The following is a 21,722-nucleotide window of genomic DNA, read 5'->3' as shown; positions in this document are numbered from 1 at the left end:
CCATACCATCTGCCGAGGGCCTTGTGTTACTTCAACTCATACTGGAAAGCAGAAAGGTAAGTGACTGTGTGCAGTGGAGACCAAACAAATGGGTTGTCTCATTTTATAACAAACTATTCTTACAGTAACTAATCCAGTCCCTTGAGAGCAAGAACTTGTTCCCACAAGAAAGTCATCAATCCCCCTCAAGACCTAATGACTTGTTACAGGTCCCACCCCTCAACACCACCAGAATGGCAATCCAATTTCAACGTGAGTTTTGGAGGGGACAAACTGTATTTGAGCCATAGCATTTGAAAAAAAAAGTCTTTGCAACTCTAAGATAAGACCTTGAGATGAAACCAACCTGGGCTTACAGTAAGCCCTGAATCCATTGACAGGTATACTTATAAGAGAAAGGCAGAGAGACATTTAAGACTTAAAGACACATAAAGAATAAATATAAAGATGGAGACTGAGACTGGAGTGACACATCTAGAAGCCAGATGCAAAGAACTGATGGCAGCCCCCAGAACCTTGGGGAGACGCGTGGAACAGATAACTGTCTCAGAGCCTTCGGAAGGAGCCAACCCTGATGACACCTTGATTTCAGACTCTGGCCTCCAGAACTGGGAGAGAATAATTTCTGTTGTTTTAAGCCATCAATTTTGTGATAATTTATTATGGCAGCCCTAGGAAACTAATATAATCTCTATAATTTTGACATTTTGAGAATGTTATATAATTGGAATCATTCAGCACATGACCTTTTGAGATAGGCTTTTTTTTACTTGGCATAATCCCCTGTTGATCCATCCAAGTTGTTATGTGTAAAATAGTCCATTTCACTATAGAATACTGCAGTTTACCTAACCATTCAGCTACTGAAGAACATTCAGTTGTTTCCAAAATTTGACTATTACAAATAAAGCTGATAAGAACAATGATGTAGAGGATTTGGGGAGGACATAAGTCTTTATCTCTCTAGGATAGATGCCTAAGAATGTACTTGTTAGGTCACCGTAAGTGTATGTTTATTTTTTTTAATTTTTTTATTAGAGCACTATAGTTGTACATAACACTGGGGTTCATTTTGGCATAATCATACATGCATGGAAAACATTTGCTCCATTTCAGTCCCCAGTACTTCATCTTTCCTTCCCCCTCCCCATTTCCCTTCCTTATTCTACTGGTCTTCCTTCCATTTACTTGTTGTTTTTAATTGGGGCTTTATAGATATACATATAGGTGGAATTCACTCTGTTATATTCACATACGTACATATTAAAATAAAATAAATTGACCAACTATTTTCCATAATAGCTATCCCATTTCACCTTCCCACCAACAAAATGTAAGTGGTCAACTTTCTCTGCATCCTCACTAACATTTGATACTGCAATTATTTTCTTTTTTATTTTAGCTGTTCTAATAGGTGTGTGGTGATATCTTCAGTGGCATTTCCCTATTGTCTAGTTAGTCAGTTTTCTGTTTCTGTGACAAAATACCTGAGATAATCAACTCAAATGAAAAGAAGTTTTATTTTGACCCATGGTTTCAGAGGTTTCAGTCCAAGGTTGATTGGCCCTGTTGCTTTGGGCCTGTGGCAGCACAGCACATCACAGTGGGAGCTTGAGGTAGTAAAGGCCTTTTTACCTCATGGTGTCCAGGAAGCAGAGAGAGGAAGGGGGCTGAGATCCCAACATCCCCTCCAAAGACACACCTCACACTGAGCTTTCTTCCACTAGGCCCCACCTCTTAGAGATCCTACCACTTTCCAATAATACCCAGGGGCTGAGCACCAAGTCTTCAACCCATGGGCCTTTAGGGAATATTGCATATCCAAACTAAAGTGATGCTAATCATATTTTTATGTATTTACTTGCCACCATCTCCTCTTTGGTAAACTGTCTCTGTCATTTGCCCATTTTATTTGTTGAATTTTTCACTGCTGAGTTTTGACAATCCTTTATGTATTCTAGATATAAATACCTCATCAAGTATATGGTTTACAAATATGTTCTCCCAACCTGCACCTGTCCTTTCATCTTCTTAACAAGGTCTTTCAAAGAGAAAAGTCCCATTTATCAATTATCAATTGTCAATTGTTTTTACGGATTATGCTTTCAGTATTATATCTAAGAATGCTTCACAAAGTACTAGGTCCTTCGGAGTTTCTCATGTCATCTCCTACCAGTTATAGTTTTATATTTTACACTTGTATTAGTCAGCTTTGTGTCACCATGACCAAAATACCTGACAAGAACAACTTAGAGGAGTGAAAGTTTATTTGGCTCATGGTTTCAGAGGTTTAGTCCATGGTCAGCCAAGTCCATGGCTCTGGGCCAAAGGTGAGGCAGAACATCATGGAAGAAAGGCAGTAGTAGATGAAAATTGCTCTATTCCTGGCAGCCAGGGAAGATGAACCCGTCCAGAGCACACCCTCAGTGATCCACCTCCTCCAACCATGCCCCACCTGCCCTTAATTACCACCCCATTAGTCCATTCAAGCTTGAATGGACCAATTAGATTACAGCTCTCATAATCGGATCATTTCACCTCAGAACATTCCTGCATTCATACAGGAGGTTTGGGGAACATGTCATATACAAACTGTAACAATGTTTAAATTTATAATCTATTTTCAGTTGATTTTTGCATAAGGTACAAAGTTTAAGTCAAACTTAGTACGTGACTATCCAAATATTCCAGTACCATTTTTGTTTTAAGATTATCTTACCTGGGCTGAGTTGTAGCTCAGTGGTAGAGTGCTTGCCTAGCATGTGTGAGGCACTAGATTTGATTCTCAGGACCATGTATAAATAAATAAAATAAAGGTCCATCGATAACCCTAAAAAAATTTTTTTAAAGATTATTCATTCTTCCTCTGTCAAATTGCTTTTGCACATTTGTCAAAATCAGTTGGTCATACCTATTTCAGGCTATTCCTGGATTCTCTCTTCTGTTCTATTGATCCCACCAATACCATACTCTTTGATTATTGCAACTATACAGTAAATCATGGAGGTAGAAGGATTTCTCCTACTTCATTTTGTCCAAAATTGTCTTGGTTATCCTTTCTCTTTCCATTTAAATCTAAGAATAATCTTATCTATATCTACAAAAAAAAGTCTTCCTGAGTTTTTTCTACCAATGTATTAAACTTACATATCAATTTGACATCTTTATTATGTTGAGTCTTCTAATCAATGAATATGGTATATCTCTCCATCGATTTAAATCCTCCTTGATGTCTTTCATTAACATTTTTTACTTTTCAGGTTGCAAATCCTGTATGTGTCTTCTGTTATGTTTACATCTAAACATTTCTTTTTTAAAAATAACTGTAATGATATCATTTTTAATTTTAGTCCATGTGTTCATTGCTAGTATATAGAACTACAATTGATTTTGTATCTTGAGATTTTCTATGTAAACCCTGCATGTCATTTGAAAATAGGAACCATTTTATTTCTTCTTTTCCAGTAGTATGCCTTTCTTTCCCTTTTCTTGATTTATCTCACTGGCTAGAACTTCCAGTACTATGTGGAATAGCAGTGGTAAAAATGGACATCTCCCTCCTGTTCCTGATCTTAGAGGGAAAGCATCCAATCTTTCACCACTAAGTATAACGTCAGTTACAAATGTTTTCTGTACATGTTCTTTATCAAGTTAAAGAAGTCCCCCTCTGTTGCTAGTTATTGGAGTTTTTATCATAAATAGACGTTAAACTCTCAAATATTTTTTCTACATTAAATGATGTGATCATGTGATTTTTCTTCTTTTCATTGTTAATACTGATTGATTTTTGAATGTGGAAACATCCCAACATCCCCACATCCCTGGGGGAAAAAATCCATATGGTTATAACATACAATTGTTTTTTACATATTGTTGAATTCTACTGGCTAATATTTTGTTAAGAATTTTTACATCTCACATCTGTATACATAAGAAATATATATATTTATATAGACAAGGAATATATAAATTGGCATTTAGGGTTTTTGTTGTTTGTTGTTCATTGTCTAGTTTGGCCAGAAATGTAATATTGACTTCATTAAATGAGTTGTGAAGTGTTCCTCTCCTATTTCCTGGTAGTAACTTTGGAAAAGTGTTGTTAATTCTTCATATTTGGCACATCATCGGGATCTGAAGATTCCATTTGGGGGGATTTTTTTAAGTTATGAATTCAATTATCTTAGTAATGATATGGCTACTTAAATTATATTTGTGAATTGTAGTATTTGTGATTTTATGAATTGGCCCATTTCAACTAAATTACCAAATGTACATATGTAGAATTTATCACAGTATTTCTTTCTTATTCTTTTGATGTCTTTGGGGTCTGTACTGATGTCCCATTTTATGCGTAATGTTAATTTGAATATTTACTTTTTTTTTGTCAACCTTGCCAATTGTCCTTTTCCTCTAGAAATCTTTTAATATAAATGTTAGATCTTTTGATACTTTCCTACATGTCCCCAAAGCTCTGTTGTTGCTTCTTTTTTATCTATTTTCTTTCTATTGTTTAAATTGTGTGGTATATATCATTCTATTTTTAACTTTACTGATTGTTCTATCCGCTCCATTCTTATTTTAGGTCCATCCAATCAGTTTATTTTATTTTGTTACTGTATATTTTACCCTAAAAATTTCTTTTAGTTCTTCTCTATATCTTTTTTTTTCTTTGCTGAAACTTTCTACTTTTTTTCCATTTTTTTAAAGCACATTCATAATTTGCACATTGCAGCATTTTTGTGATAGTGGACTTAAAATACTTATCAGATAATAATATATGGTATTGTTCTCTTTGCTTATTTTTAAAAATTATTTTATTTTAATTTTTATTTTGAAACAAATTTATATATAACAGATCCTGATGATTTCACCAAATATGAAGAATTAAAAACACTTTTCCAAAGTTACTACCAGAAATAGGAGAGGAACACTTCACGATTCATTTAATGAAGTCAATATTACACTGATAGCCAAACAAGACAATGAACAACAAACAACCAAAACCCTATAGGCCAACTTATATATTCCTTGTATATATAAATTGTTTCAAAATTTGAATATATAAATTATTGCAAATTTTGAACACATTGATTAGGTTCAGTGTAATATTTCCACACATGCATCTAACATGTACTAATCAAGTACAGCGTCCCTTTATCTCTCTCTTCTCAACCTCTTTATCTCTCTCTTCTCAACCTCCATTCTACCTTCAGATTGACTTTTTTTTATATTGCACATATGAAAGAGAACATGTGGTACTTGTCTTTCTGTGTCTGATATATTTCACTTAACATAATGACAGAATTTCACTCTTCATCATGGCTAATAATACTCCGTTGTATATATATGCATTTCTTCATTCATGCACTTATATTGCTTCTTATTTTATTATTGTGCTGAATTCAAAATGGTTTATATTTTTACTTAATTCATTACCAAAATAACATGTTAGATTACATGTTAAATCTTATGTGACAACTCTTGCTCTTTCTTTTTTAAAAAGGGTATCTATTGTTTTCCTACTATGAACAGCAAAATTTAAAAATGCTTAATGTCTAGTCTCTTCTTTCCCATTCTCCTCCTTCTCCCCTATATCCAATTTTAAACATTAATGTTGTCTTTCCTTACCTATGCTTACCTTTATTTCTTAGCTTCGTTTATCTTTGTCATCTTGAATATGCTCAAAATTCTGTTGCTTGTTTTGTTGATAGTGGGGTAGGGAGGGTGAGCATGGGAGGAATAGATGAACTCTAGATAGGGCAGAGGGGATTAGCAATGATGGTGGAATGTGATGGACATCATTATCCAAAGTACATGTATGAAGACATGAATGGGTGTAAACATACTTTATATACAAAGGTATGAAAATTTGTGCTGTATATGTGTAATAAGAATTGTAATTCATTCACTGTCATGTATTTAAAAAATAAAATCGATTAAGAAAAAAATAAATTAACAACTGAAGAAGCTGAAAAAAAATTATCCTTTCACTCTATTGCAGATGAAGCAATCAGCAAACTTGCTCTGCTTTCTTTTCTTCTTTTCCTCCCTTTGTTTTGTAAGTTGATTAGATCTACATTGTCAGGACATACAATGTTTACATTCTACTCTGTGGTCCCTTGTGTCTACCTGACAGTTTTAGGTCTACAATTACTTATTTTTAATGCTCACCATCGTCTTCCCCTGAAGTTTCCTGACTATGGCTTTTTTAGTTGAGTCTCATCCCCTAGAAGATTCCTCAGCAAGTGCTCATGGGAACAGTGTTGTTGATATTCTTGAATATTTAAAACTTGTCTGCAGCCTTCCTACTTGCAGCACAGCTTAGCTGGATAAACCTTGGCTCACATTTTCTTTTATTGAATTTCTTGTGGATGTTATTCCACTGTCTTCTGACTTTGAATGTTAATGTGAAGAAGTGTGATGCCAACCTGATTTTATTTCCCTCAAGGAATATTTTTGCCTGACTGAGTAAAAGATTCTTCCTTTATATTGCAAGTCCAATCATCTTCTAGGATATACATCAGTGTTGACATTCTGTGGCAATTTTATCTGGAATACTGTGTGCTCTCCAATATGTAGATTAAAATCTTTGTTTCAGGAAAGCTTTCTTAAAGCATGTTCTTATGTAGTTATTCTTATTTGCTCTTTCAGTTTTCTTTGTAGATTCCAATTATGCATATATTGGGTCTCCCTTACCTGTTTTCTGCACCCATATCTTTCTAATTTTAGCATCTTATTATAGTAGAATGCACATAATATTTACCATTTTTAATCATTTTAAATGTGCAATCCAGTGGTATTAAGTACATTTACAGTGTTATGCAACCATCATCACTAAGCATCTCCAGAATTTTTCCACCATCCCAAACTTTTGGTGAAATTTTGCCCCCATTAAACAAAAACTTCCCACTTTCCTGCCTCTTCTAAGCACCATTTACTTTCTTTTTTTAATTTTATATTTATTTTTTAGTTTTTCGGTGGACACAATATCTTTATTTTACTTTTATGTGTTGCTGAGGATCGAACCCAGAGCCCCGCGCATAGCAGGTGAGCACGCTACCACTTGAGCCACATCCCCAGCCCATAAGCACCATTTACTTTCTATGTCTATAAATTTGATTACTTTAGGTACCTCATATAATATTTTTCTTTTATGACTGGTTTATTTCACCTAACAAAATATATTCAAGGTTTGTTCATGTTGTACCATATATCTGCATTCCCTTCTTTTTTAAGGCTGTTATCTGAATATACTATATTTTGTTTATTCATTCATCCATTCATTGATGGACACTTGGATTGCTTCTACTTTTTGAATACAGTGAATAATACAACTATGAACATTGGTGTTTAAATACCTGATTTCAATTATTTCAAGTGTATATATGTTTAAATACCTGATTTCAGTTATTTCAAGTGTATAACCAGAAGCAGAATTGCTGGATCAAATGCTTAATTTTTTGAGAAACCTCCATACTATTTTCCACAGTGGCTGCACCATTTTACATTCCCAAAAAAAATTCACAAGGGTTGCGATTTCTCTGCATCCATGCTACTTTTGTTTCCTGATGTTTTTGGCAATAACTGTCCTAACGGGTGTTAAATGGGGCCTTGCTGTGGTTCTGATTAGCGCTTCCCTAGTTATTTTTGACTTTAAACATCTTCTTGTGTGTTTCTTGGCATTTATAAATCCTCTTTGGAGAAATGTGATTGTGTGTGTGTGTGTGTGTGTGTGTGTATAAGTGTATTGAGTTTTAGAAGTTCTGTATCTATACCAGATATTAATTCCTCATCAGATATGTGATTTGCAAGTATTTTCTCCCATTCTCTATGTTGTGTTTTTGCTTTTTGAGGTGATATAGTCTCCTTTGATGTACAAAAGCTTTTAATTTTGGTGAAATCTAACTTACCCATTGTTTTTCTTTTGATGTCTTTGCCTTTGTTGTCATATTTCAAGAAATATTGCCAAATTCGATATCATCAAGTTTTCCCCTATATTTTTATCATTTTAGCTCTTACATTTGGGGTTTTTACCCATTTTGCCTTAATTTTACATGTGATATTAAGTCCAACTTCATTTTTTTACATTCATATAGATATCCAGTTTTCTCCCAGTTTGTTGAAAAGACTATCTTCTCCCCCATTGAATGATTTTAGCTTCCTTGTTGAAAATAATTACTCTTTAAAAGAATAAAATCACGACTTCATAAAAAGATAAACACATTTAAACTATTGTATTTCACTCATTAATAAACGTTAAAATCAATATCATATTACAACCAGTTTAAATTCAAAGAACAGAGACATATACATACCATGAAATGAATTCACAAATATATATAATTGGCTCATAGTTTCCTATTACTGCTGTGAAATACTACTACCAATTTAGTGGCTTAAAACAGCAAATTTATTATCTTGCCATTCTGGAGGTCAGATGTCTAAAATGAGTTGGCAGTACTACATTCCTTCTGGAGGCTGCAGGGAAGAATCTGTTTTCCTGTCTTTTCCAATTTCTAGAGGCTGTCTTTACCCACTAGCTCATCACCATGCAGCATACCAACCTCTGCTTCCATTTATATATCTTCTCCAATACTCCCCTTGTACCTCCCTCCTATGAGGATCTTTGTGATCACACTGGGCCCTCCTAGGTTAATCCATGTGAGCTCCTCTTTGTCCGGGTTTTTAGCCCCCATTTCCTCCTGACTTGCGGGAGAGATGGGGAAAGCACGTCCTAACCAGGACGAGCCGAGCCGTCTACACTCCAGTCGCTGGAGGACAATCAGACATGCCAGGGAGACCAGTCAAAGCAAGATCTCCTTTATTGAGGAAGTACACACAGCTTATATACTGCGCAGGAGCCAATCAGGATAAAGGTCAGAGGGGTGGAGCGAGTTCACGTGTACACCCATCCCATGGTTTGTAAGGGAAGGCACCAGCTGTCCACGAGGTGGGAAGAGTCCTGGACCTCTCCTGGAGGTGGTCTGTTTTTTCCGTCACCACCCACAGCACCGCCTCCTGGCTGATCGCCAGGCGCCATCCCAGCCACATCTGTGGCCCCAAGACCAGCAAGTCATCAAGCCAGGTTTCCTCCTTTCCAACGCAACATGCCCCACATGCCACATCATGCCCTACATCCCTTCTCAAGATTCTTAATTTCATCACATCACAAATCTCTTACTATGTAAAATAACATGTTTGAAGGTTATAGGGATTAGACATTTTAGGACATCTTTGGAGGGCCATTATTCTGCCTATCACAATAGGGAATCAACTGCCCTTTCCATCAGAAAAGAATTAATCCTCACATTTCCAGAAAAAAAAAAAATCATTTGCACTGCTATTCTTACCTACAGTTTGCAAAGTTATAAAATAGCATAGAGACACTGTAAGGCACAAACACAGAGAGGGCAATCTAGAAAAGAATGCTTGGTTTCCCATTGAACTCCAAAGTACAGTTTTCCATTGAAGACACACAGTAATCCCTCAATCCAAGTCTTTCACAATTTTTCCTAATTTCTCTTACCTGTTTGTGTTAGTTTTATGTCACTGTGACCAAAATACCTGACAAGAACAACTTAGAGTAGGAAAAGTTTGGTTTAGGCTCATGGTTTCAGAGTTTCAGTCCATGGTCAGCCAATTCCATCACTCTGGGCCCAGATGAGACATAACACCATGGTGGAAAAGTGTGGCACAGGAAGACTGCTCATCTCATGGCATCCAGAAGCAGGAGAGAGAGAGAGAGAAACACCAGGAACAAAATATAATCTTCAAGAACATGCCCCCAGTGACCTACTTCCTCCAGCTATACCCCACCTGCATACAGTTGCCACCAGTAATCCATTCAAATTATTAATGCATCAAACATATTGATCCACTGATGAGGTTACAGCTCTCATAATCTAATCATTTCGTTGCTGAACATTGCTACATATTATGTTTCCAACACATGAGCTTTTCCAAGAAACCCTTTACATCAAAACCATAATACTGGGTTTTTTTCCTTAGTTTATGCCACATTCTTTGCTCATTTCTAATCTTTAGATGCTTTACTGTTCTTTCAACTCCACCTAGTCTCCCTTGAAGTCCTTTTTAATTTAGTGTTCATCTCTGAAATGCATTTGTCTTTTCTGCTATTTCTTTTCTAACTTTCCTAGTCCATGATGTCCACCTGCTATCTGGTTATCCCCTCCTTTTATCTGGCTATTTTCATTCTGAGTTCCTGAATTTCTGCTTTGTAGTCTTTATAGTTGCAACTACTTGTTGAGGTTTTCCCACCACTCTTAACATATGTTGGAAGGTTGGAATACAAATATCCTCCACTTTGAGAAACATTTTCCTGATGTATTTTCTTCATCTGTAGAGAAATTCTATTTCTCTCCCTCAGGATTTTTCTTAGAATATTCTGTATGAATCTGAAGTTATACTATTATGTCACTGATAACAGTTCCTGAGCCCAACACAGTGCACAGACCTCAACATATTTGCCCCCAACAAATATTTTTTGTCATGTTTTGTTGAGTGTTCCTCCAGGTTTTGGAGTAATAGAGAGAGTGGGAGTCTTAGTCTATGTTTTGCTACACCTAACACAATACCATAGAGTGGGTAACTTATAAATAGGTTTATTTTGATTTACAGTTCTGGTCCAAAGTCAAATGGCCACATCTGGTGATGGCCTTCTTACTGACAGAGTCCTGAGTTGGTGTAGGGCATCACGTGGCAAGAGACATGGAGCACTCATGTATATCTTCTGATATCTCTCTATCTCTCTCTATATATCTATCTCTATCTTTATCTCTATCTCCCCCTCCCTCCCTTCTTCTCCTAAAAAATCCACCAGGAGCCAGGCACAGTGACACAAGCCTATAATCCCAGCCACTAAGGAGGCTGAGGCAGGGGGATCACAAGTTCAAGGCCAGCCTCCGCAACTTAGTGAGGCCCTACACAACTTACTGAGACTCTCCCCAAAGCAAAAATAAAAAGGGCTGGGGATGTAGCTCAGTGGTAAAGTGAACATAGGCTCAATTCCCAGAACCACCACCACCATCACCACCACCACCATCATCATCATCATCATCATCATCATCATCATCGGGGCTCTGCCCTGATTGCTTAATCTAACCCTAATCGCCTACCAAAAGCATCACCTCTAAACACCATAGTCAGATTGTTTATACTCTCTTAATATCTCACAATGGTAATTAAACCCCAACATGAGTTCAGAGAGGATAAATCTATATTCAAACCATAGCAGTTGGGTTGGATCCACCATTGTACACAATAAGCTACGGTATAAATTTGAATAATAAGGAATGTCTGTCAAAGTCCCTAGACAGGAGGCCCCCCAGAGATCTCCAATCATCCTTCCTCTTCAGGCCTTCTCTTGCTACAGGTTGTATGTCCTCTCTTCTCCCACAGTGCTAGCTATTCATACTCAAATCTTGTACACAATCCCAAATGAGGCTCCAGGTCAAACTTTGCTTGACCAGAAATTTACTATGGTGGACTCTAAGCACAGTTCCCACCACCTTTTCCCTCTGTTCTTGGCAATACAATATAGATGCTTTGACTACTTCTTCTTCAACATACCCTAGGCCTATTTTTAGCAAGCCTTTAACCTCCCATATGGAATGGTATGAGGTGTGTGAAATTTGCCAAAATAAAAATGGAGTTGCTTATATCAACTCCAGGAAGAAAAAAATAACTAAAGGAGTTAGAATGGCTTGTGAACATGCAATTGCCTGATAATAACTATCACAAAAGACTCTGCCTAGGTCATAACCTTACAGAGAGACCACAACAACCTTATGCAAAATGTACCTCAGCAAGGACATCTGCCCAGCATCTGTCCACACAACCTCAGATTGACATCACCCTTATAATTAATCACTGTGACCAAAGATTATTGTCTTTTTGCCTTTAAAAGCTTCCCTTTGCTTCAGCCTCTTTGAATACACCCACAGTTTACTATGGCATATGTATTCCCATTGCAGTGCTTTGCCATTCTTGTTGCAATTCTATTCTCAAATAAAAACTGACTTTACTTTGATTTTGACCTTTCTGTGTTTCTGTTGGTAGACAGGTGTTTCTTCCTGCCACAATAAAGTGTGAAGAATACCATCTTCCTGGCATCTGGACTGTCTCTCCCTCTGCTGCACATGCAGCCTGGCCTCTTAGGTACTTGCTCTGGACTCACTCTGCATTAGCTCATTGGAAACTATGAACTGAAGCTTCCATGGTGCCCCATCTCCTGGTTCCTGTTCTCTTCAAGATGTCCCCAGAGTTTGGCCCTTCTCTCCCCTCTCTCTCATAATTGTCATTCTCTCTTTGGGTAGTCTCACTCAGTCCCAAGGCCTTGCATCTTACCCAAATTCTAAAGACCTCCAGGCCCTATTTCCTATCCAAATCCCTCTCTCGTCCATGATTGAGCCGCTGAAATTTAACTGCATTTCTCCCAGGGGGAAGTACTAGGAGTTTGAGACAAGATTAAAACATTTTTTTCATCACCCTCTAATATTTCCGTTTATGCATGGTTTACCCAGATATGGTGTGTTAGTCAGCTTTCTGTCACTGTAATAAACATCTGAGACAATTATCTTATAAAGAGAAAAAGGTTGTTCGGGCTCACAGTTTTGGAACCTTCTGTCCAAAATCCACTGGTCCCATTGCTTTGGGGCCTGTAGTGAGGCAATGCATCATGGTACATGAGAGGAAGGCCAAGTAGTTTTCCTTGTGACCGGGAAGCAAAAGAGAGAGAAAGAGAAAGGACTGGAGTCCCACTGTCCCTTTCAAAGGCACATCCACTATAACCTTAAGATCTCCCACCAAAGCCTCACCCTATTCCATCACTTCCCAATATATTGTACCACACTGGGAACCAAACTTTAATAACCTAGGCCTTTGGGAGACATTCCAAATCCAAACTATAGCAGATGATTAGTCTTATGTCAACTTGACTGAACTATAGTATCCAGTTTTTCAACCTATTAAAAAAGTAAACTGAGGCACAAATTTAAAGAGCTTATTTGCACAAATAGCAATTCATGTATAGGAAGCTCCAAACTACAAGAAGTTTGAAGAAATATAAGGACAGGCTTTTATAGAGTAAATGCCAAAGTAATGCAATGAAAATGTTTCGTTACAGTTATAAAGTTGCCTTAGTTGGTCCACTGCTGAAAAGTCCCTAGTTATATGTTCATTGCCTGCCTTTGATTGGTTGAACTTAAGTTCTGCTTTTCTTTCATATAGGTATTTATAAGAAATAGCTCAAGTTAAGTTTCACTAGTGTTTGCAAATCAAGCAAGGTTAAAGTCACTTATGGGGTCTGACTGGCTTCACACAGGGTTTCTTCAAGCCTGGTCTCCATTTTCACTTACTTGCCCAATCTAACACAAACTTAGGTGTCTCTGTGTCAGTGTTTCATTGATCTAATTCTCATCTACAATCAGTTGACTTTAAGTAGAAGAGATTATTCTCAATGATCTGAGGTGTCCTCATCTAATGGGATGAAAAACCTTAAGAGCAAATTTCCCAAAGGAAGAAGAAATTCCACCTTCAGTGTTGACTTCTGCCTGAGAGTTCCAGCTGTCCTTCTAGACAGCCTGCCCCAGGGCTTTTTAGACTTGCCCAGCCACTCACAATCATGTAAACCAATTCCTTGTGTGTACTTGTTCTGTTTCTCTGGTAGAACCCCAACAAATACACTACCTGATAAAATTAAGTATTCAAACTCATCACTCTCCCTGTCTCTACCCCCCACTAACCACAATGCCCATCCAGGTGCCCTTCCACTGCCCCGTCCCAGGGATCCATGTGATTTGCCTTACCATTGCCCAAGCAGAAGCCCAGCAGTCTGACCTGCCTCCTTTCACTCCTCTTATCCCCAGCCACTGGGCCTGGTCCAGAGTCTTATGACTCTGCCCCTGCTCATGCCTCCACTGTTTTTCTCTCTGGTTTTCCACTGCTGCCATTTCACTGGATTCCTTTGCTACCCTCTTCCATCCACCAACTCGAATGGGCTTGGAGAAACTAGTGCCTCCTGTTTAAAGGCCTATCTTGCAGCATGGAGTCCATGCCTCCAAGCTAATGGGCCCTCTTAGTCCAGCCATTGGCCCCAAGCCCAAGACACCAGGCCTCCATCTATCACCTGTCTGGTTGCTTGCCTCCCTGAGTCTCCAGCAAACAGCATCTGGGAATAAAGGCTAAATCACTTAGTTCCTGCTTTGAAGCCCAAAACAGAATAAGTACTTTTAAAAATATTCACCAGAGGAGTGACTGCATGATCTGATTTACCTCTACTTCTCTCTCCTTCTCCTTTAACTGGTCATAATACAGAACCAAAGAAAGGTATTTAATTAGTTTGGGGGTCTTGCCAATGGGAGTTTCATTGTCTTGGTTTATGATTTAATGGCAAATAGTAGGGCAAAATATATTTTGTCCTGAAAAGAAAAAATCCGCTTTTGACTCACAGGTAGTGTTAAATTGAATTTGATTGTTGTTGCTGTTTCCCGGGGGAGCTTGACACTAAAATATGTTCCATTCTGTTTGTTGATTCTTCAATATATCCAAGAAGAACATGTGGCCTTAGGGCCACTTCTTCAGGGTCTTAAGCAGTTGGGGGAGCCTTGTTCTGCCCCTCTGCTCCAGCGATCCCTATCATTCCTGCCTTCATAACTATACTGGGTGGAATTCACTTAGAACATCTTTATTTCCTAAACCGGAGACCAAGCCCCTGACCCCAAGCCTCTCCTTTCTCTCTGCCATGGAATTCTTCCAAGGTTAGCTCCTTAGATAAAAACGTGTGATCTGCTAGAACCCGCCCTTATGGCCAAGCCCCAAGCCTGATGTCTCCAACACCACTGGGCTGCAAACAGCAGCTGCGTCTGCTGACCTGGAAACAGAAAGCACCTGCTGAAAAAGCACACTTTGAACTTGGACCTGACTTTGACGTCCTGCGCTGAGTTCCTAGGTCCCCTCCCCGCTCCCATGACTCTGAATTCCTAATGTCCTCACTGGGAAATTACGGGACAGTGATTAAACAGACATTTCTGGGCTGCAGCAAGTAACCGACACGTCATGGTGAGCTCGTTAAATGAAGAGACCAGATCAAGCGAAGATGACCAGTTCTGGATTCCGATGGCTGAGGTCAAGGACACTGAGAAAAGGATTCCTGTGGCCCTTTCGAGGGTGGAGCCTCTTTCGGCTGCGAAAACCTTCTTTTTGCAGGAAGCTCAGTCTTTGGCACCAGCCTCCCCTCTCAGTTCTAGCCGCTCTTCCCAGAGGCGCGCATGCTCCTGGTACTTTTCCACCCTCGCCTTTTGAATGGCTGCCATTCAATCCTCTCCGAGATAAAGTCGCACTTTTTATGAGATCAGAACTTTAAAGTTCTCTCACACAGGGATCATACTCATAAAAGGAGTAACCAAAGACAATCTAAAAGCTCCAGGAACTGAGAGGCAGAAGGGGGCCTCCTGCCTCCTCATTACGGAGGCTGCCAACAGCAAGCAGGTGAGCCAGCGCGAGCCACCTGGCTGCGCGTCCCCGCGGGCTCCTTGGCCACTGCCATGGAAACCGCACACAGCATCGCCTGCTCCTCGCACCCACGAGGAGCCAGACGACCTCGTTTGGCGAGGCCACTCACTGGTTAAAAAAAACAACTGAGCAAAACTTCGGGAAGCTGTCCTTCTTTTTTCAGGTCTGACACCCTCTCTTCGCAGTGTCTTGGACGAGGTATTGTCCCACTAATGAGTGCTTCTGCGTTGAAAGTGGGAAATAATATCTCCAAGATGGGAGGTTCTGAGGCACCGGCGGCTCTGTGAGCTGGAAGTGACTCACACAATGTCTTGATTAGTGTGCATTTGAATGACAATGGCAAGGACAGCTCTTGAGGAACCAACTGGGCCCCTCAAGCCTTCCAGCTAGAAAGCATAATAGTGAAATTATCCCTCCTGGCTAAGGATTTCTTCCCCAGCCTCCGCCTCCGTGCAATGCAACAGAAAACTCCTAAATAGAAATCTTCCACGTTTACTTCTGTAACAAGCCACAACAGGGAAGTTTAAGAATTAAAAGTCACAGTCTCTTGTCTTTTCCTTCACATCCTGCACAGGCTACTAGAATTAAAATCTGCCTTGACTGAGTTTTAACCAACCCCTTCCTCCTCAGCGAAACCTTCACCGGCTGCTTACTGTGTGCAAGAAAAATCCAAAGCTGTTAGTACCTGACAGCACAAGTCCTCTCCACAGTCTAGCCCTGATCCTCCCTCCCACTACCCAATGGCTTGAACTCCACCCCTCCCCACCCTAGGCTGCCCTCTATATCATTCCTTAAACATTCAAGAATTTCTCATCTGAAACACCACAAAGCAAGTATAACACATTATCTACTTAGGATGGCTTTACTTGTGCTAATAGAAACTTTGATAATACTCAAAAACAAATACAGTACTACAAGGAAGAGATGCATACATATTATTGGTACTAAAAGACAAGGAAGGATTAGAAATATTTTTACCCAGGAGAAAGAGACTTTCTCAGACACTGCTGGGAGAAGGCAAGATGGCACAAACCCTACCTAGGGACAGCTGGCAAAATCTGCCAAAATTATAATTGCAAGTGTCCTTTGATTCAACAATCCCACTTCTGTAAATCAATTCTACAAATACCCCTGCATGCATACAAATGGCACACGTACAAGATTATTCACTGGGGCACTCATTGTAATGGCAAAAGATTGGAAATATCCCAAGTGGCTATCAATAGGAACTGGTTAATGTACTATGATTCATCCACATAGTGGAATATTTAGCGCTATCGAAGACGATGAGAAAGGTCTCTACGGACCAATATGAACTCTAGGATACACAGTAAGTATATAGCACACCACCCGTTTTGGGAAAGGAAAATTAAAACACAGGTTTATATATAATTGCATAAGGAAACACGAGAAGTATAAACAAGAATCTCATAAAATGATTAGCTAGAGGGGAGGTGGGAAAAAGGGAATGAGCAAATGGGGATATCTTTTCATATCATTTGATTGTTGAACCATGTAATATATCTCCCACTAGAAAGTTGCTTTGTTTTTGTTTTTGCTTTTGCTTTCTGGTCCTAGGAATTGAACTCTAGGGATGCTCTACCACTGAGCTATAGCCACATCCCTTTTATTTTGAGACAGGGTCTCTCTAAGTTGCCCAGGGTGGCTACAAATTTGTGATCCTCCTGCCTCAGCCTCCCAAATAGCTGGGATTACAATCCCACTGAAAAGTTAAATATAATCTTTAAAAATAATTGTACTTATACAAACACAAAACAATTGTTAAGTCAGTAACTTCACACAGACATGTAAAGTTGGGCTCTACTTGCTGGATGGTCCATGGAATCTGCATATTTTGCCTCTTCTTTCCTGTAGAAAGCTCCTGGGAATCAGCCTCTTGTCCTGTTCGTCTATGTGTTGTTAACACTGAGCACGTAGTAGATATTCAGCAAATATTTATTGAATAGATGGCTGTTGTTTTGTGGAAACTAACAGCCACAGATAAAAATGCCAAATAAGGTACTAGGACACATGATCAGGAATGTTCACTTTATTTAACAAGAATCACCATAGTGATAAGAGACAAGTGAGAGAAATGGTACTGCGGTTGCTAACAGCAGCAACCTGGGGCCGATGGGTCCCCGGAGGCAAAGCTGGTACCACATCTAAATGAAGGGCCCATTGCTGGCTGGAACTTTATGCTTTGGGGGGATTTTTTTTTTTTTTTTTTTTTGATAAAGTTTTCATTTTAACAGCACATGTTGAAAATGTTTAAATATGCATTATCCCTTAAAATGTGTAGCTATAATATAGGAGACTTGGTTTTCTTGCCATTTTTTTTCCTTTGCTGATTAAAAGGAAAAAAAGAGAGAAAAAAACAGGAAATGAAATCTGGTTTATATATAATTTGTCACACATGTAATATATCCAACTTTGTAAGCACTCCAAGTTTTCATTAACTCTGCTAAAATATATTTACATTAAGAAATCTCTCAGCCCTAATGTCGTTACTTTCAAACTTCCAAACTTAGTTGTTTTGCTAAAAATGCAGATTAGAGCCAGATGGAGGACCTAGCACCCCCATTTGACCTTCCTCCCAGCCAAAGTCCCACAAATGACACAAAAGTCTTCTCTAAGTAGAAGAAGCATAAAAGGGAAAGAAGAGGAAAGGAAAGCAAATCTGTAATGTTATAGGGAAATAAGAAAGGCCACCATCATTGAACCACAGCCTTTGTCCCAATCTGAATCTTCAAGTGTGAATACTTACTCCAGTGAGGCAAGAAGAGTATCCCCAGTGATTGCCAACTCCCCGTCCCCAGGAAGGAGAAGGAACTCCTATACCACTCTGAGGAATAAAGCCTTCCCCAACCCAAAATCATCAGAGGTAGATATGATAAGAATAAGGTTAATAGGTATTCTTACATTTAGAGATGGGCCAAGAGTCTCCAAATATTTTAGAAAAACCAACACCATGATAAAAAAAAAGATAATATACATAACAATGAAGAATTATAACCAAAGGAAATTAATAGATAAAATGAAGAGAACATTATAATAGATACAATTTAGATATAATTATATTTCTTTTCAGTGCTGGAGATTAAACCCTAGGCAAGTGTTCTACTGCGGAGCTAGAGTCTCAGACCAATAAATACGATTTCTATATTCCAAGAGATAGTAGAGGATATTTCATCCATAAAAATATTAATTATAAACAATAGAAACTGAAGATAACTTCAAAATTCAATAGATGGGTTGGGCACAGTACTGCACACCTGTAATCCCAGCAGCTTGGAAGGCTGAAGCAGGAGGATCACAAGTTCAAAGCCAGCTTAGCAACTTAGTGAGGCCCTAAGCAATTTAGCAAGACCCTGTCTCAAAACAATAAATAAATAAATAGATAGATAGATAGATACAACTGGGGATGTGGCTCAGTGGTTAAACGCCCCTGGGTTCAATCCCTAATGCCAAAATAAACAAATAACTCAATAGATGAGATAGATACTGAAATAAATAAAGTGAAGGGGAATTAGTGACATAGAAGATCAAAACAAGGGATTCTCCCAAAGCTTAATGTGCTTAACCTTCAAAGACAAAGAAATAAACTATATGAACTGAACGTGTTGTTGCACACCTGTAATCCCAGGTACTTGGGAAACTGAGGCAAGAGAACTGCAAGTTGAAGGCCAGCCTGGACAACTTAGCAAGACTCTGTTAGAGAAAGAGAGGAAGGAAGGAAGGAAGGAAGGGAGGGAGGGAGGGGGAGGGAGAGGAAGGAGAGAGGAGAGGAGAAGAAAAAAGAAAGGAAGAATCAATATGGGTCAAATGTCACCAGACGTGGAGGACAGACCTAGAAATCCTAATATCAATATATGAGAAATTGCAAAGGGAAAGAGCAGTTAAAATTGAAGTTAAGAAATACTCAAAGAAATAATGGAGTACAGTGAGGGGAATTCCAGAACTGAAGAAAGCCTTTAGTCTTCAGATTGACAGGGTCCATATCAAGCAGATGGAATGAAACATGAAAAAGAGTTTTCAAGGGCTGGGGATATAGCTCAGTTGATAGAGTGCTTGCCTCACATGCACAAGACCCTGCGTTCAATCCCCAGCACCGAAAAAAAAAAAAGAAAAAGAAAAAAAAAAAAAGAATTTTCAAAATCCAGGTGCAATGCTGTAAAATGTTAGAATACCAAGGAAAATCCTTATAGCTTCCAGAGGAGAAAAAGTAGGTTGTCACATAGAATTAAAATCAACTTGATATCAAATGTATCATCAATTCCATATGCTAGAAAGTAGTAGAGCAATTTCTCTAATATTCTGAAGGAAAAACTTTTTAATCTAGAATCTAATACCCAGCCAAACTAGCATTAAAGTTGGGATGCAAGGTAAAAACATTTCAAGCATGTATAGGTTCTTACCATCTCTAAATTGCCCCCCAGAAAGAATCTAAGAAAATAAAAATTTTATAATACATCCAACATCAGAGGGAGAGGGGCTGGGAGCTTAGCTCAAGCAGTTGAGCACATCCTTAGCATATGTGAGTCCCTGGGCTTAATCCCCAGAACCAAAATATAATAATAATAATGAAGAGAGAAATAACCTAAAAACTTATGCTGGATATGCATTAAGCTGGTCTAAAAAGTTTTAAATATCAATCTGAAAATAAAATCTCAAATGAGCTCAACCTGGAAGGGAATTTGTTGCAAGGAGGGAGAAATTGAAGTAAAATCACACTCTAAGTGCAAACCTTACTATTAATGAAAGAAGAGGCTTTTTTGCAAATTATCCAGTTGGAACTACCACACTTTTGAAAATATTGTAATTGGGGATTTGCAGGGGGGAGGATTACTGGGGCTTGAACCCGGGGGGCACATAACCACTGAGCCACATCTCCAGCCCTATTTTGTATTTTATTTAGAGACAGGGTCTCACTGAGTTGCTTAGTGCCTTAGAGTTACTGAAGCTGGCTTTGAACTCATGATCCTCCTGCCTCAGCCTCTCAAGCTGCTGGGATTAGAGATGTGCACCACCACACCAGGCTTGTAATTTGGGATTTTTAATAAACTGCAGTGATTACTAAATAATTGGACTAGCAAACCAGTTTTGTTGTTTTAAGTAATGAAAGTGTTTGTAAATTTTGTGTCTTCAAATTCACTCAAGGGCAGGAATAAGAGAGGGAAACATATCAAAGAAATTCATTTAAATTATCATATATCCTTTTCAGTTCCCCTTAAACTATATCAGATCAAATGATATTGCCCAAATTATATTATTGTGTACTTGTATGAATATATAAAAAGTCCTACTGTTGTATACAACTATAATGCACCAATAAAAATTACAGAGCATAAATAAATAAGTAAATAAACTACATCAGCTGTGCTGCCTAGAGAGCTTCCTGGGTGCAAAATAGATCAGATATGATCAGGAACAGTACAGAAAAAGCTAAATCCAAACAGGTTCTTTTTTTATTTTTATTTTTATTTTTTTTCTCCATGCTTGGGATAGAACCCAGGGCCCTGCAAATGCCAGGTACACACTCTACCACAGTTCTCTTAAAGAGAGTACTGAGTTGCTAAAATATAAAAACCATGAGTTCCTAATACATTTGCTCTTAGATTTACAACGAAAGCTAAGTCCTGGGTAAACCCACCATAAATTTAAAATATTTTAAGTCTAAGATACATCAACTACACCTCATCTACTGAACATCATAGCTTAGCAACATGGTATACCAGAGTCATGGTTTTCTCCTTGAGATTATAAGTCTGACTGGGAGTTGGGAATCGCTGCCTTGCCCAGCATCACAAGAGAATAACATACTGCATATTGCTAGCCCAAGAAAAAATACAAATTCAAAATTCAAAGTATGATTTTTACTGAATACATACTTCACACTATCATAAGTTGTAAGTCATTGTAAGTCAGTCAATATGTATCCACATATTAAGTTGAACAAATCTCTCTTTCATCCTTTCAAGTCCAATAAAGAACTTTCTTTTAACTTAGAGCAAGAGGAAATAGGATGTGGTAGATTGAATCCTTGGCTCCAGTTCTTCACCTGCACCCACTCTTGCCATAGCAAGATGAACTTTACCACCCCTTGATTTTGGATTTGGCCAAGGGGGTGTTACAGATGTGACACAAGCAGAAACTTAGTGTATTTACATGATTGGATATGCCCTCTCTCT

The sequence above is a fragment of the Marmota flaviventris genome, chromosome 5, assembly GCF_047511675.1.
Source record: "Marmota flaviventris isolate mMarFla1 chromosome 5, mMarFla1.hap1, whole genome shotgun sequence".
Taxonomy (NCBI): domain Eukaryota; kingdom Metazoa; phylum Chordata; class Mammalia; order Rodentia; family Sciuridae; genus Marmota; species Marmota flaviventris.
This window is presented reverse-complemented; position numbering follows the sequence as displayed.